Raw genomic sequence first — 17,402 nt, 5'->3', positions numbered from 1 at the left:
CATGCAGAGAGTCCTGGACCAAGGGCTCTGCCTAGAGGGTGTCACTGTCCCAGCCTGGGTGTCCAATATGTGGCATATGACTTGGTCAAGTGCAGGGCACTTAGGGACATAGAGTGAGAGAATGAAGCACACTATCTCAGTGCGGGGCCAAGGGGTCCTGTCCCATCCCTTGTCCTTAGAAGCTCCTAACTGGGTTGGGAAACTGATTCCAATTGCCCTAATCCATGGGCATAAATTACAAGAGAGGGGCAAGAGCTTCCATTGCAACAGAGCCCAGAGTGCTGCCCACTGAGAGACCTGGAGAGGCTTCTTGGAGAAGCCTTTAGGAATGGGGCATTCTCCTGGTGGAAAGGGACACATGCAGGGACTTTGGGCTGGTGGAGATAGAGACCAGGGTGGAAAAGCATCCAGAATCTGCAGGTACAGTGAGCTCAGCTGAGCCCACCAACCCCTCTAGACAGCGCGCTGCACGACGATAGGATCACCTCTGCCTGTTGAGTCTTAGTACCCACCCATCCCCACCCCGCCCCTGCCACCACCGAGCATGGTGCCTTCCCATCATGCACAGAGTGCAAAGTTATCCAGTGAAGAGGGTTTATACACCAAGGTGGCCTATTTAAAGAAGGAATGCAAAGTGACTGATAACTGTCAGCCTGCAAGCGAGTGTCCATCTAGGACGAGAACACAAAGTGCCCTCTGCACGGACACTGTGGAGCGGCATCTGCAGATCGCTCTGGCTAGATGCACAAGGCTCTCAGGAGCCGTGGGGTGCACAGAAGGCTACTGTCTCCTGTCAGCCTCCAGGCATGGCTTCCAAGCCAGGCCATGCACTGACAGCCTCCCAGACAAAGCCACTACCAATCATCCACTGTCACTCTGTGGCCTCCCTCACCACAAAAGGCCAGATTGCCCCAGATCAGAAAACTCCTTCTCCTCCATAGGGGCAGCCAGAGGGCAAACGTGGGTGTTTTGAGACCTGAGCGGCCGTTCACCACTTGCTGACCTTAAGTGGGCCTCAGGAGTCATTGAGGAAGCTATGTTCTGAAAAGCTTTTTTCTTTTGGGCATTCTGTCCATCTGACCTCCTGAAGAGGCTGTCCTGACAGCCAGACAGCTCTCCTCTGAGAACCTCTTTCATTCATCTCCTAACGCTGAGGTCTCTCAAGGGCCATGGTGGGTGGGGACATACATCCACAGAGTAGCTCCCAGCCATGAAGGAGGAGGGGAATGAGGCATGAACATTCCTAAAGAATTTTCCACGTAAGCGAATCAGACTAAAGGCTGCCTGGGAGTTCAGGATGGCATCTCAGAGAAGGTGACATTTGTGACTCAATTACTGTGTGCCAGGCAAGGCTCTAGGACACAGCAGTCAGGCAAGCTGGCGAGCACTGGCTCTCAAACTCTCACCTCAATCCTTCAGGGCAGCAGGAATAAACTCAAGGTGGGATTCACAACAGTCCAGGAGGACCATAAGGGCAGCCACTCGGAGGCACTGTGTGGGGACGATGTTCATTGTTAGCGAAACTGAGAGAGGTGTGAGGGAGAGGCGGGGAGAAGAGGTGGAAAGACGAGGGGCTACAATAGCAGGCTAAGAGTTCAGGGCTCTGTGGGGCTGACAACTGAAGGCTGAAGGTTCTTGGCCAAGGGGAAGGTATACGAGATCTCGGCACCCTTACCAAGTGTGATACGGATAGCTTCAATCCTCAGGCAGGCCCTTTGCCACTCCCCTAGGCGCTGTGTTTTAAGGACACTTGTTTCCCTACAGAACTCCATCACGTTGACAGTGCGCTGAAAACTTCTTACAGCCCTCTGCTAATGGAATCCAAACTCCAAGCTCCTCCTAGCTTGACCGCATCAGCATCCAGCTGGGCTGTGGGCTCAGGAGGACCTTAGGAGATCTTTGGTCCTTTGGATAAGTCTGAACTCCCTCCCACCTGCCTCGCTGGAATCTCCCACTTTGACTTTTGCTCTACAGCTGCCAGGATTTCTCAGGAGCACGGTCCACTCCTCCTAACCTTGCTAGCTCTTTTTGACCTCAGTTTGCCTGTAACCTGCTCAGGGAAGCCTCTGCTAATCAATATGAGGCAGAGATCTCTGGAGGTGTCCTTTGTAAGTGCTGTTGTTTCTGTCAGGAAAGCCATTCCTTCGGTCTTCTAAGCCCACTGCCCATGTGGTTCCTCACTCATTCGACTGTCAAGTTGCAGTGTCTTGAGTTTCTTTAAGGTGGTATTATTATGTCTTGTGAGACAGGCTCACACTGGCTTCCATTCATTGTGTAGTCAAGGATGACCTTGGACTGACTGAACATCGCCTTAGGAGGCTAAAGCCATCTTCCAGAGCCAGTCTAGTCCAGGAATGTCACAGAGTTGGTGGATAGAATCCTATACCAGCAACAGCAATCTGGGAAAGACCATGCGCCCCCTACAGTTTTGGTCCACAGCAGTGACAAAGGGGTTTCACGCAGAAAATTGATTTGAGGTTTGCAGATGAACCTGAGCTGGGCTGCCTCATCCTAGGGCTCCCCAAGCCAATTAGTGACATAAGCCCTGCCCACGCGCACTCGCAACATTCATTCATATATCAAAACCCTTCATCACGTCTGTTCCGTGCCCCACACAGGACGCTGGATACTTCAAAGACAGGGAAGGGTGGGGAAGGTGCAAAGCCGACAAAAGTCACGATTCGAGGTGAGCTGTCCTCACACACCTCCGCTCATATTTTTGAAACTGATAACAACGTTCCTCCCTGAGCCGCAGAACGCCGGGAAAGGGGAAGTGTGGGAAACAGATCTGCTTTTTATTTTTACAAACTTTTTTTGCATCGCTTCCTAAAATCTGAGCCTTGTACAGCTCCCAAATGCTACTCAGTGCAAGGAGCCCTAGCAGCGGGGAGGAGCAAGAGGCTGGCGGTATCACGCTGCGCCCCAGGTTCCGCCATCCAGGGACATCCCAGTCCTAATCTCGCCTCCTCCATGCTTCCCCCTCTCCCACTGCTGGCCTCGTGCTCAGTCACAGTCAACCCAGGCCCCCAAGCCCACCATCTTGATCTCCAGGAGGCTGGCTCGCCTGCTACGCGCAGCTTTCATTGTCCTTCTCCAGCCGCACCAGACCACGCTCAGCAGAGTTCCACCCCACTTCCACTCTCCCATTGGCTCTTGCTGCCCAACTGCGCCGGGGACCAGCCTAGCAGTATCTCTCACGCCCCGCCTTTGCTCCCCGCCCGGCCAGGGGCGGGGTTTCTGTTGGTCCCACCCTTTAGGGGCGGGGCCAAGCTCGCAGGCGCTCCTGAGCTGCCTCGGCAGGGCTCGGCTCGGCTCGGCTCGGCTCGGCTCGGCTCGGTTTGCAGCTCGGGTGGGGGTGGGCGGCTAGGGTGACAGCGGCGGTAGCAGAGGCTGCGGCGCGAGGCTGAGCAAGCGGTGAGCGCGGAGCCGGTAAGAGGAGGAAGTGAAGCGGCGGCCCGGAGCTCTGGAGTCCGCTGCCGGGGCAGGTCCGCCCAGATTTGCAGAGTGAGCGGCGTCGGGACCTGGGCAGACTTCTTCGCCTTGCTCCGGCCGCTGGCGCTCCGCCTGCCCTGCCCTGCCCTGCTTGTCCGAGCCCCGCATTCCGCGCCTGGACTTTCCTAGCCCCGTGGTCTGGAGCTGCTGGGACGTTCGAGCCCCGGCCTTGATCCGGAGTTCCGAGACGGGACGTTCTCGGCCCCACCATACTGACCCATCTCTGTTGGAGTGTCCTCCGCCCCCCGGTCGGCGCAAGGTGGCTCCAGCTCTGGGACTTGAGTGTAGAGGAGCCGGGACGCCCACCGGCCTCCAGCTCCCGGGGAACGAAATCTTCAGCAGCCTTGGACCGAACTGCGCCGGACTTGAAACTGTACTGGCACCGCCCGGGTCCAGCGCACCGTGAGGGGTCCCAAGCAGGCAGAACAGTCGGACGAAATCCCTGGGCTGGTGTTGCGAGTCGAAGCTGCCACCTTTCTCCGCTCTAGGTTAAGGATTTTGGGGTGCTTGCCCCCAGGGGAACACAGGGGCTTCTCCTGCCACAGTCTCCAGCGAGCCGAGGTTGCAGGTGAGAGCCCGGATGCGCGGCGGGAGCAGTCCCGGGAGCCTTAGAGGCAGGGCCCAGGTCGGCGGAGGGCGTGGAGGGGACGCGGGCAGAGATTGAACTGTTTAGGAGAGGGCGCGCGAAAGATAGTAGAGAGAAGCCCGCACTTATTGAGTGCCCATTGTGTGCAGGTCCGAGCCCCGCCCTTGCACAAATCGTTCCTTATCCAAAGCTCAGAGCAACCCCGAGATAAAAGCTATTGTGTATTGTTATGGGCGCAGACAGTTGGGGAAACTGAGGCGTGGCAGGGTTGAGGTCCTCTGCCTTCCATGTTGAGGATTAGACTGGGGAGAAGGGAGAAGATAAAGAGAGAAAGAGCAAAGAGGGAGGGGAGAAGAAAAGAAGTGAATAGCCTGCATGCACGTGAGAGCTTGGCAGGGTGGGGGCCTCTGGGGCATCGAAATCCAGGCACTGGTCCTGAAGCCGAAGAGGTCCTTCTTACCAGCCACTCTTGGGTCATGGGCATGCCACCTCCCAGGAAAGGTGAACCTGCGTTGAGGCAGGGCTTCCCTGTTCCAAAAGATCTCTTCCCGAGGTCCGGGCTGGAGGGACAACCTGCTTCCCATAGTTAATGTCCCCAAGTTACTGAAGTACTCTTTATCTGTTAAAGGACTCACCATATTGCTCCCCAAGCCACAGCCATGTGGAAGCTGGAGCTGTGGTCCCTCAGAACTCAGCCACCTTCCTTTGGCATTATTAATGAGGACACTGAAGACTTGTGGGGGGCACAGTGACCCCAGGTCCTAAAGCCAGTGAGTGGTTGAGAGAGAAGTAGACCTGAAAGATTTCCAAACATCCATCAAGGGGTCTGCTCCCCTTCCTAGCTCACACCTTTTGGGTCTGTGGCTCGGGTTTCCCCAGCCCCAGCATGCAGTTGAGGTAAGTGCGTATGAGACTGCAGAGAGTATGTGTGGTTGGAACTGGGGCTCAAAGAAGCCTGACTCCAGCCTCTATGTGCAAAATGGCCCAGGGCAGACCTTCTCCAGCTCTTAAGGTTAGGGCTGCCGGATCTGGGGACACACAGTCCAGGTGCTTGATTCCCAGGCAGAAGTGCCTCCCGCTCGCTGCCCTGGGATCTTTGTAGGAGAGGGTATTGTGAAAGAGCATTTGGCACGGACTCTGTGGGCTCTTGTTCTGGGTGGGGCTGGGGAGGCATATGGCCTTGGTCTGGGCACTATGGCCTTGGCTGGAACTGGTTAACCTTTGTTGGGCTGGACTCCCTGGAGTGTGGGGAAATTACCTTGGAAAGCCCCTGGGAGATGGAGCAGGGTCTTAAAGATGAGAAGCCTGTTCCTGGGGTTGGAGGGGTTAGAGCAGCCTAGAAGGTGTCTAAGGGGCTTGGGATTTCCCCCTCCCCCACCTCTGCCTGAGGATTCAGGTCTCATAATAATCCTTGCATCTAAACAGAGCTCCCTTTTTGATGAACTAATTTCACACCTGTGATCTCATTTCACTGTGTGCTGGAAAGAGCTGGGAACCTCCGGTGAGGCAGAGCAGGAGACTAGGGGAAGCCTCCTTCTGAAGTCTCACCTGCAAGATGGGGGTCAGAGCACGGTGCTACCTACTCGGAAAGAGAGGGTCCCACAGGCAAACTGTTGAGCGCTAAGGAGTTGTGGAGCTTGCCCAATATGGGCTTGCTATTTAAGGCTATCTTGTGTGGGAAGCTGAGGCTCAGAGAGGTGAAATCTTTGACTCGGGCCTGCTGAGTTTGCTTCAGGGACTATTTTAGTGTCAACTGTGAAGTGTTGTAGAAGTGATGCAGGTGGGCTAAGCGGCAGACTGGAGCCTAAGTGGCCAGTGGTCAGTGCTGTGTGGCAAAAAAGGTACTCGGCCTCTGGGGTCACGGGCAGCCATGTTACCCTCTGAGCCCTCTGCTTTTCTAGGAGAGTGGAATGGCTCTCCCACCAAGATTAACTGAGCTACAGATACACAGTGCCTGGCTACCATCCAGTTCCTTCCCTACAGAGAAAGGAAACTGGAGTTTTGACCAGGAAGTCTGGGAAATCCTCAAACTTGTTTGAGGTTAGAACACACACAGGTGGCAGTCACAGGCTGAGAGACTTCAACAGCTTTGTCCATCTCGGGTTCCTGGGCAGATAAGGCTCCCTGTGCTTCCTGTCCTGGTTACAAAGCCTTCTCTAATCTACTTGGAGACACTGGGAAGGGGCCCTGGATTCTAACAGTCCTCACACCCACTGTGGCTTCCTGTGGGGCAGGAGCTGGTGTCCATTCCCTGTGGCCCATTGTCTGGCCTCCCTCAGCACAGGGTACAGTGAATAATTTATCATTCCCCTCGCTGGGAGGCAGGCTAGGGAAATAGCAGCATTCTGCTGTGCTTCCGTCCCTCCAGAGGAGGCCAGGGGCTCCTGTGTGTACCTCAGTCTGGGTTGTGCTCCGTGTATGTGTGTGTGTGTGTGTGTGTGTGTGTGTGAGAGAGAGAGAGAGAGAGAGAGAGAGAGAGAGAGAGAGAGGTGGAACAACACAAGGAGAGAAGGACCTGTTATCCTCCTAGCTCTGTACTGTTGGGGGATGGGGCAGGGGTACCTACAGGCAACCAAAATAGTCAAAATAGCTCAGCTAGGATCAAGCTGCAGGTCTCTGATTCCAGAGGTGTTGGGGAAGGGCGAGGGGTGGGGGCGGCCAGGGAGGTCTTTAGGGAATTTTGCTTGTACCACCTGCTCACAGTGAGGCTAGAGGCCAAGACACCTGACCATAGCATAGTGAGGCTTGTTTCTCAAGTTCACCATGGGTGACCATAGGGTCACCTAAGCAAAATGTCAGGCATGCATGGTGGACAGTAAAGGACTGCTTCAGTGTGAGCACACAGGGGAGTCAGTGTGTGCTAGGGAATGAAATGGTATGGTAGGTGGAGCAGGGAGGAGAATTCTGGAACAGTAATACTGGGGTAGTGATTCATATTCAGAGAGGGCTGAGCAATTGGGTGGGAGAGAAATGGAGGCTCTGTTTAGAGCCCCTCTGTGACGGTGAGACCAGACCAGGCCTTGGGTGTGGCCTTGGCAGCCATAGTCAGCCACTAATGGGGCTTCAGGCTCCTTGGTCATCACTGTCTACTTAACACACCACATGTGGACACCCATCTACCCTTGTGCTTGTGGGACAGTACGAGCCACATCCCTGCCCCCTTTCTTCTCACTTTCTCTGCTTTGGCCCAATTGGGTCACCGATCCCACCCTCAAATATTCCTGGATTGGCCACCCTTCTGGGGTGGCATCTATGAATGTTTACCACATCACAGTAAACATCTACTGATAAAAGTCATAATATTTTAGGAAATGCCCGTACATTTACTTCTATTGTCATGGCGATGCTGGTAATAGCTGATACCCTTACTACTTAGGACGCTTGACACAATGTGTCAAGCACTTTAGATACTGTCATCATGGTAACTACAAAACGGCTGGTTTTTCCCGGAAACTGGAGCTCATGGAGGTACTCTCTGTCTTGCCCAAATCCTTATAGCTAAACATCAGGGAACTGAGAATCAGGCCTGCATCCATTTGAACTGGAAATCTGTGCTCCTCTCTGAATGAAAGCTGACACTTAGCCAGCTTTTAGGAGATGTTTTCTGTCCTCAACTCCACCCTGTACCTGGAAAGCATTCTTTGCATGTGACAAGCCTAGCCTCAAGTCTTCTTCCCTAGGCCAGGGTATGGCTGTGCTGGACGGAATGAAGAGCCCAGGAAGGAACCCTGGCCCTGGGTTGTGCTGGCTGGCAGGTATATTGCTTTCAGTGAGTCAGTCCCTCTTGTCAGTGTCCCAGCATCCCATGTCTCAGGTCTTCTGCAGTGTCCTTCATGACCCTGGCAAGAAGAAGAGGCCACAGCACAGGGCTGAAGGATGTGGTGGGACAGACAGCTGTGATTTTGGCCTAGCTGATATCTGGGCCAGGAGCACTGTGGTCATTTGAAGGAGGGTGGTGGCCTAGACTGCAGGCAGCATGGTCATTAGCCATGATTGAGAGCTGGCGGGGCTAGGCCAGGTTGGCAGGACTAGAGGCCAGCTGGCCCGGCCACGATGGGGTCGTTGGCAGGGCAGCTGGCTTCTCCTTGCTTTGCTGCCTGTTGGGCGCCAGGTCTTTGTGGGCCATGCTTGCCTGCTGTTCTGTTGTGGTTAGGGGAGGATTGGTAGACTCCTTCTAAGCCTAGAGGTGCTCCTTCCCAGAGGCCCTTGGGATTCCTCTCAAACAGGTAGAGCCCTGCCCTCCTCTGTTACTGGCCCATGGCCCCTGTTCACTGACTAGCCTAGGGAGAGGATAGATCTATCTGCTTGCTGGCAAACCTGCAGAACCCCTCTCCTGAATGCCTATCATTGTGTTTGGCACAAAGAAGCTGTCCTAGGACAGAGGAGGCAAGTGGCCCCTGGCACAAGTCTTTCAACGCTGGCGCCTATTTTCTTATCTATAAGATGAGCTGATAATAGCAAGGTATGAGGTTTAGTGAGATGCAGAGCGGGTACCTGCTGAGGTCTGGCACACAGGCAGGCACTCTCTCAGTGAACCCTCTTGCCTTTCCCTCTTTGGCCTCGTGAACGAATGGCTCTGTAAGAAGCAAACTGAAGAGCCCAGTAACTGGAGCTAGGGTGTGGCAGGGAGGACTTCCTGGAGGAGGCTCTTGAGTGGATTTAGATGGAAGGTGCTGCCCCCAGCCCCTTTCCAGGGCACAGCCATGTGTAAGCATGAGCAGGGTTTTTGGCCTGGGTGGGGCCTTGAGCTGGGATTGGGGTAGGGAGTAGGACTGAGATGTCTGGGGACCTAGGTGTCTCCTCTCAAACACTGCAGCAGCAGTGACCCAATTGGGACAAGCCATTGGGATCCAGCCAATGGATACAGAACAAGCAAGCACTGATCTTTTTTTTTTTTTTTTTAAACAGGGAGGTAGCATTACCACATTCTTCATCCACCGACAGGTGACACCACTGGAGACCGTGGGCTGTGGAGGAAACACACGGAGCACAGGTAAACATGTGGGTGCTGAAAGTGGGTGCCTCCGTCTGGGCTGATCCCACCCATGCAGCTGAGAAAAGTCACCTCATCTGTAAAATGGGACCCATGCACTACATCACCTCCTTCCCAGGGATCTTGTGAGGATGACATAGATGCTACACGTAAGGAACTCAAAAGGCCCAGCACAGCCTGGCTCAGAGGTGGAGAACCTACCAAATCTACATAAGGTCCTGGGTTCAGTCACTAGCACCATACATGCACACACAAAGCCCAGGCACACAGTGAGCAATCTGAATGGTAAACCATTGTTGTCCATGTCACTGGCACCTCGCAGGTGGCTGGGAGGAAACAGGTGCTCAGGGATGCTGGAGTAGGTCCCAGGCCAAGGACAGTTGCTCTGCAGTATGAATGAACAGCTTGGGAGGGAGAGGAGGACACAGAAGCAATGACAGTGCAGAATGTCACTAGGTAGGCCAGGGCTGGGCTGCCCAGACATTAGGAGAGGCTTCTTAGAGGCAGTGTTTCAGAGCTGGGCTTCTGTCTTCCTTCCTAAGGGTAGCCAGGACCTTTAACCTCTGTAGACCATCCTCCCTCCCTCCACAACAGGAGTGCCCAAAGGCATGTTAGGAGGAAGTATAGGCCATTTGCCCAAGAGGCCTAGCCTTTCCCAAGCTGGGGGCAGGCTTCCTTGAAGCTGTTTTATCTTCTGGCTCACAGAGAAGCAGTGAGGGTCCCTGGCTTTTCCCCTGTAGCTGTCCGGCTTGCGAATGAGTAGACTCTGAAAAAAATGCCCTAGTGAGGCCTGGAGTGCATGAGTCTAATCACTCACGGCACTCGAGGGGCAGAGTCAGGCAGATCCCTGTGAGCTCAAGAGCAGTCTGATCAGCATAGTTGTGTTCCAGGACAACCAGTGCTCTGTGGAGAGACCCCGTCTCAAAAAACAAACAAACAAAGATCAAAAACAAAAGAAGAAAGAGGTAGAAGAAAAAGAAGTGTCACGCCCTCAAAGCATCCACCCTTCCCAAGAGGCTCAAAGAAAAAGTTCTTTCCTACCTAAAGGGAGTCAGGTCCTCCGTACCCCCCTAAAGACGCTCACCCAGAGGCACCTTGAGGTCAGGGCACCCTTGTGCTTGTCTTCGTTAGGATTGGCGGTAAAGGTTAAGGACACTCTGCCCCCTTGAACATGAGATCAGAGTATTAAAGTCCCTTCGTTTCCTAATGAGGTTCCGGAGATGGGTTTGGCTGCAGTAGCTCCTGGCCTTCTGAGAAACTCTGTGCAGCTTGGGAAAGCCTGGGCTCATTGTTCTCGAGGCAAAGGCTGGACTCTATAATCAGAGCTTCGGGAGCTTCCAGTGTGGGGCACCTGAGACTTGCCTGTGGCCTTCACATGCCGCCTAGAGCATCTCACAGGCTCCCCATTTGAGGAGCAGCTCCCGGCCACACTGTCTGGCCTGGGACTTCTTGAGTAGAGAAGCAACAGGTGGGAAGACCCTCAGTCTGACAGACAGGGCTCTCCTGGTGTCTTTTTCCAGCCTCAGTTTCCTCATCTGAAGAATGGATGGAGGTAGAAATAATCTATGTCTAAGATGAGGCCATGCATGGAATGTGCGTGCCTGAAAGGTCACATCACCAGTGTGCAGTGAAAGGTCACAGCTGCAGCAGCAGCAGCAGAGCCTGGCTGGACTCAGTCCCTGGAGTCCCTGGCCCAGCCACCTGCTTGTACCAGGTTTCTAGGTGTGGGGGCTGGGTTGGAGTCCCTAGGCTTGGGCTTCTGCTCATTGTTTTACATTGTATTTACTTTGTGTGTGTGTTTTATCTGCTTGTATGTCTATGCACGCCTAGTCCCTACAGAGGTCAGAAGAGGATGTCAGGTCCCCTGGGCCTGGAGTTGTAGATGGCTTTGAGCTGCCATGTGGGGGCTGGGAATCGAGCCCTGGTCCTCTGGAAGAGCAGCCAGGGTTCTTAACCACTGAGCCATCTCTCCAGCACCCCACCATCTCCCCTTTTCCGTGGCAGTCAGCTCTCCATTTGCTTGGTTTTGTTTTAGTGGTCAAAGTGTCAGGCTCCCTGTAACAATGGAGCCTTGTCTGAGCCTGCTTGTTTTCAAAGCCCTGCACCCCACTGCCCTGCTCACCAGGCCCTGGTCCCACCTGGGAGAGCTGGAGAATGTCAGAGGGGTGTTTTGTTTTCAGTGAGGGGAGGGTGTGGAGGGGACATCAGAGGCCTCTGTGCAAGCCCTCACCAGCAGGTGACCCCACTGGAGTCAACCCCCTATGTTGGTGGCAGAATCAATCCAGTTTGTAGTGCAGAGGAGCCAATGGGTTTAGGGACACCAAAGTCTGCACTTTTAGTCTCAGCTTTGTCACTCACTGTGAGGTGACAACGGGTGAGTAATTTTGTCTTTGAGCAGGATTCTTCTACGTGAATGAGACTGTTGGGCAGTCAAGCAAAGCCTGACAAATAAGCTCCCCCTCCCCCCATACACACACCATGCCAAAGCACCTTGACTATTACATTCTTCTCAAAGGATTCTGGGGCCACCTCCTCTCCATCTTTGCCTCTCCCCGCAAGTTGGGATGAATGGGTTCCAGAGAGGCCTTGCCTTATCTCTCCGTGAGTGACGTTTATGAAGATACTGATGGCAGGCACATAGAGGCCTCTGCACGCTCAAAGCCAGCCCTCTGGTTGGCTTTGTTCAGTGTTCCCTAGAGTTGATAAGTGCCACCACTATTCTCTGATCCTTATTCAGGCCTTGCTTCCCTGGGCTCAGGAGCTCCCAGTCTCCTGAAGGCCAATAAGGGAATATGGATCCTACAGGCTATGGTAGAGAGTTATCACTCGTGATGGAGGCAGTGGGAAGCATGTAGGGCTATTTCCAAGCAGAGAGCGGGTGTTTTGGTGTAAAAGTCTGACTCTCGAGTGGGAGGAGCCTAGTTAAGCAACAGTACAGGAGATGTGGCTGGGTACCTGGCATGGAAATGCCAGGAGGGCCCATGAGACGGTGATGATGTCTACGGAGGAGCCTGACAGGCCTAGAACACAGAGCCCTTGCAGCCAATCACCAGGGAGCACCCTCATCCTGCCCTGCCCCTGCTCTGCCTCCTGCCTCCACCTCCCCACAACCCCCCACTCAAAGCTCACACCTGAGCATCAGAGACAGTAGTGTCTCAGTGCTCAGGGGTGATCTTGCAGAGGGAGGAATGTGGACTGCAGTGTCTGTCCTCACTTTTAGTCCCACCTCTGTCTCTCTGAGCAGAACCGAAAGACTTTGAGCTCCTCGGGAAACCAGGCTGAGCGTTCGCAGCATGCCCGTGAGTCTGGTATAGCAACCTGTACTGTCCAGGCTGTCCAAAGGCAATGACATAATGGATAAAGACAGTGTCTTATATTTCACAGGAAGTTCTACAGCCACCCTCACCCAGCTCCTTCTCTGTGTCATCCTTAATACCTCTCCAGGAAGTTCTTTCAGGCATCTAACTGAAGTCCATTGTTCTGCAACCGGTCTTTTTCTCATCTTGTCTGGAGACTGTGCAGAGGCAGAGTTAGCCCATCCTCCATCCTCATGTGCCCAACAGTAACTACAGCGAGGCGGGGAACTGAGCAGACAAGCAGGGAACTGGGCCTGCCAGTTTCTACCCTGGAGCTTGGGGTCCCAGCAGTCGATAGCAGAGCCAGGATGGGGAGTTTGTGTGTGAATTGCCCTAGCTACTCACACTAAAAGGTATAGTTCTGGGGCAAAGGAGAGGGCCTTGGGCTAAAGCTAGAAGCCTGCATGCTGGTGGCTGCCTATCTTACCGTGAGGGCAGCCTGAGGCTACTTAGCAACCTCCTTCACCCACAGAGGACCTAGAGGGTATCTGCATTAGGTCTTCCTAGTGAAGCCATGCAATTTGGCTTCATGGCCATTTTCTTATTGTTGGTCCCCAGACAGCCTGAGCATAGAGTAGGTAAAGGTTCTCCAGTAGCTAGGGGTGGTGGGATCTGAATAAATCACTATTCAGGCTGAAGCTCCAAGGAATGGCCTTGCATTTGAGGTCAGGCGGGGGTTTCTGGTGAGCTTCCCTCCTCAGACCAGGCCATGGCCAGCATGGTGCTCTTGGGCCTACCCAGCTAACTTCTCACAGAGGCTCTGGAGTGCGTGTATACTTTCCGGTTGGGAGAACCACACTATTGATAGTCTCTTCAATCCCTGCAAGTGGGAAGCCAGAGAGAGGCTCAGAGACGCTAATACAAGGATTGGCTAGAGAGCCTCACAATCTGTCAGGGAGGTTGGGGAGGGACCCTGGAGAGGATCCCTCACCACTCAGACCAAGCAGGACCCTCCAGGTGATTGACAGGGGTGGAGCCAAGGGTAGGCAGATGTTGGAGACCACGTGGCCCCATCTAGGGGAGTTAGACATTAGGCAGAACCCTGTTCTGTGGGCAATGGGGGAGGGCCTACAGGGACCCCAGGAGTATAGCTTACTTTTCCTGGGAGGCACCTAGCCAAGAAATGCAGGTATTGTAGACCAGGCCAGTTCTGCAAGCCTTGGGAATGTAAGCATTTTGCTATCACAGGGGACTCAAGATTCCTTCCTGTTGCCTTGGACACACACCAGTGTAGCCTTGCAAAGCACTAGGATCTCGATGTCTCTGAATTCCCTACAGTCTGAGAGGAACATTTGTGAGGGAGGCGATGAGGGTAGGTTCTGGAAGCCGATCTGCCCAGGACTCCACCTTGACTCCCATCTCCTGGTGGACCTCAGATTCATCATCTGAGGAAGAGGCAGTCTTCACTCACACACCCAGCTGGAGACCTTGTGCGGGCTGAGCGAGCGAGGGGGAGGATGTTTGTCCTGCGCCTGGTGCAGTTTTTGTGGTTTTAACCGAGGACGGCCTCACTTTACAGACGAAAGGGTGGAGAGTCAAAGAAAGGTGATCAATCGCCTGAGGCCACGCCGTGGTGTGGTTTCGTCCTCCAGGCTTCCAGTCTGTGGGGACTTGTTTATTTTTCCTACAAAACCTTACTTTTACCCTCAAGTGACCTGCTGCCTCCTTTACTCAGAACCTTCTCTGTGTGGCGCTGCTGCTTGCCGTGGCCTCTTGTCTATAGTGCCAAACAGCACTTGCCTGGAACATAGTAGGCACTTTCAAAATGTCCTATGCATACACATGCCAAGTGGTGAGTGTGTATGAAGATGTCTTCTGGAGGGGGAAGGCCCGAGCCATGCTCAGAAGCTTCCTCTGCCTCGTACACCTGTGAAACCATTTGCGTCGCTTATATGGAACCTTCAGGAAAGAGCATGAAGCCTGGGATAGGGAAATGGTTTGCTTCCTGCCCAAGGTGGGCTGGTCATCTTGTAAGGATGGGTCGTACAGAATTTGCCCCCTTTCCAAGTGCCCGCTCCTATGACTGTACCTGCTCAGCTCTATGTTTTGGCTCTAGTCTCCCCATCCCTTCATCCTGATGTCCACAAAGCTGCCTCCTGCTGCCTCCTACTCCCCTGTCTTCCCCCTTGTGCTTGCCTGAGTGTCTTTTCTAAGTGGCTGCTGTTATTAGCCTTCCTTCACTCACTCCTAGCCAGCTAGCCTCTGGTACCCCGGGCCTTTCTGGAGAGTCCATCCATCCTGCTGGAGGACCTCTGCAGTAGCTATGCTTGGTCAGGACATGGCCACACCCTTCTGGCAGAAGACAGGGAAATCGTGATGCACAGAGCAAATACTGGCACCCGACTTCTGCCTCCTGCTTGTCTTACCACCTTGAATCTCCACAACACTCTAGGGAGGAATCTCAGCCCCACTTTGCTAACAATGGATGCTTGGCCCAGCAGACAAAGTCCCTGCCCCAGAGCCAGCTCACACCTCTGCCCATCCTTGACCATATCCTTCCTCTGTCTTCTATTTGCAGGCTATACAGTATCACCTTTTTCTCTCTGTCACCAAGGGTTGGTGGCTGAAGTTGAAAACACACCCATACACACACACACACACACACACACACACACACACATACACACTCAGGCACAGACACATGTACAAAAACCACAGGCACACAGACCACACACAGACTCATACAGAGACACACAGAGAGAAAGAGACACGTAGAGACATATAGCCACAGAGACCACACACAGATAAACACACAGAGACACAGAGACATACACAGACACACACATACACAGACACCCACACAGAGAGACACACAGACATAGAGACCACACACAGACACACACAGACACACACACACACACTGTCCTGCCAGGGACTTGAATTAATCCCCACAATGCTCTAGAGAGCCATAGCGCCACATATACCATGTAACTCAGAACCTTCCTGAGGCTTTGCCTGTGTTACAGTGTACAGTGAGCCCTTCCCAAACATGTGAGCTGCTGTGGTGTGCTTTGTTTTTGAGTCAAAGTCTCATATAATCAGGGCTGGCCTTGAACTGCAGGTCTACCTGTGTCTCTCTCCTAAGTGCTGTGATTTCAGGTGTGCACTGTCATGCCAGGCACCCAAGCTTGTTTGCAGGCCTGGAACCTGGGACAAGATGCTTGGCAAGTTGGCATCAGGCTACCTGGCACAAGAAGCCACAGGGCGAGGCTTAGAACGGTTTGTGTTCTGGAGACTATCTTGGGGACACTGGTGCAAGACAAGGCTTGGCTACAATGGCAGAACTTCAGGCTGCAGAACACGTGGAAGGTAGAGATGTTTGGATTCTTTATCCGCCAAACGGACCTGTCTCAGGCACCGACTGTGGGCCAGGCACACAGCCAGCCCCGGGAAATGCCAAGACACGTCTGACTAAGAATCCTCCATTTCATTTCCCAGCCCACTAAGGGTTTTTAAAGAAAGACAAATACAAGCCTTAAAAGGAAGAAGCAAGTTTTTAATTGTTCCAGGTCGTGGTAGTGGGTGGGCGGGTGACACATTTATTCTGTGCCATGGAACTGTACCTAGGCCCTGCTTAGTGTCAGATCTCCTAGGAGCTACTGAGGACCGATCACCCTGGGCAGGGTTCACAGCTGCTGCAGGAAGTCTGAGGAGTCAAGTGGAGCAAGGGAGGCTCAGAAGGAGGGGGCAGAGAGCACAGGATGCTGCCCCCTGGGGGCCATCGGCCTGGACTTGGCATCGAGGATGTATACTGAGGTGCCATGGAGGGGAGATGTGGGGTGCTTGGGGTAGGGTCCCATGTTCTCAGGGAAGCAACATCTGGAGCAGCTGCTGGGTAGATAAGGGTGTTTAAGGATCAGCTGAGTGGGTGCCTAGCTGACCAAGAGGGTCCTGAGGGTCAGGGCCAAGTAAACTCATCCTAGTGCCCCCCAGCTCTTGGCCAGTGCCCAGTTGACCTGTGTGGACTGACTGGATCTTTAAGTGGGTCTTTCTCCTCTGTGAGTCCCCTTATTGCGGTTAGGCAAGGCCACTGGCAGATCCTTCCAATGGCTAAAGGCTCTCAGGCTTTCCCTCCAGTCTTGAGGTCCTCCAGGTTGCCCCAGCTGGGCTTGGAGGAACCAGAGGCCTCACCTTTACCAGTGAACTGCACCCTTCCTTTTGCCTTGCTTCCACAGTTGGTAGCCCTGGTCACCTCTCTAATTGCTCCCCTAAGGTGTCAGATCTCATGACAAAGCAAGGAGGAGCTGGAGAAGCGAGTTGAACCAGGCTGGAAGGGGGGTTGGTGTGTGCCGATTGGTCCGGGGTAGGAACTACAGAAGATTCCCCAGTCTGCCATCTTCAGTTTCTTCCTCCGTTGAACAAGGAGAGTAATAATAACTCCCACACCAGCCATTTGTGCTGATCTAGGGAGAGAGCATGTAGACATTTTATAAACTGTCTTAGGGACTGGGGTGTAGCTCAGTGGGTAGAGCACTTACCTAGAAAGCCCTGGACTCAATCCCCAACAGTGTATAAATCAGGCATTCAAGAAATAAAGACAGGAAGATCAGAAATTCAAAGGCATCCTTGATTCTGTATTAAGTTCAAATTAAGGCTGGGATAGATGAGTCCCTGTCTCAAAAAAAGGATGGGGGATAGATAGATAGAAAGATGGATGGATGAATAGATAGATAGATAGATAGATAGATAGATAGATAGATAGATAGACAGATAGACAGATAAACAGACCTCCTTTCTTAAGCAGGTGTGATCATCAATAGATAGTATGTTTTGCTCAGTTGGTATACCTCCCCCCAGCCCCGCACCCCAGGCTTCTGGCTCACCTGTCGTCGTTTCTGCAAGTGTTCCCTGGTAGTGGCTCAGGGGTTCCTGCCAGACTTCGGCTGCTGCATAGGTTTTATCCTGGCCACAGTAATAGGACTCTGTGAATTATGCACAGGTTGCTCACACGAGCAAGTACTGTGTGTCCGAGTGC

The 17,402-nt window shown here is 53.5% G+C and overlaps 1 protein-coding gene across 2 annotated transcripts in view; it reads left to right on the top strand.

Annotated features, from left to right (window-relative positions):
• Positions 1 to 3,195: 3,195 nt before the first annotated feature.
• The window catches only part of Gdpd5 (glycerophosphodiester phosphodiesterase domain containing 5), a 79,137-nt gene continuing 64,930 nt past the window's right edge, over positions 3,196 to 17,402 (top strand). The window contains exons 1-2 of one of the 2 annotated variants that reach the window (XM_029480154.2): positions 3,196 to 4,060; positions 8,987 to 9,071. The gene's annotated coding sequence lies outside the window, so the exon portion shown is untranslated. The remainder of the gene's footprint in view (positions 4,061 to 8,986; positions 9,072 to 17,402) is intronic. The other variant, XM_021167108.3, reaches the window with a different exon arrangement.

Source organism: Mus caroli, unplaced genomic scaffold, assembly GCF_978045245.1.
Source record: "Mus caroli unplaced genomic scaffold, Mus_caroli_1 scaffold_8, whole genome shotgun sequence".
In the NCBI taxonomy this organism is placed as follows: domain Eukaryota; kingdom Metazoa; phylum Chordata; class Mammalia; order Rodentia; family Muridae; genus Mus; species Mus caroli.
Note: the sequence above shows the minus strand (reverse complement) of the source record. Positions and strands in the feature narration are given on the sequence as shown.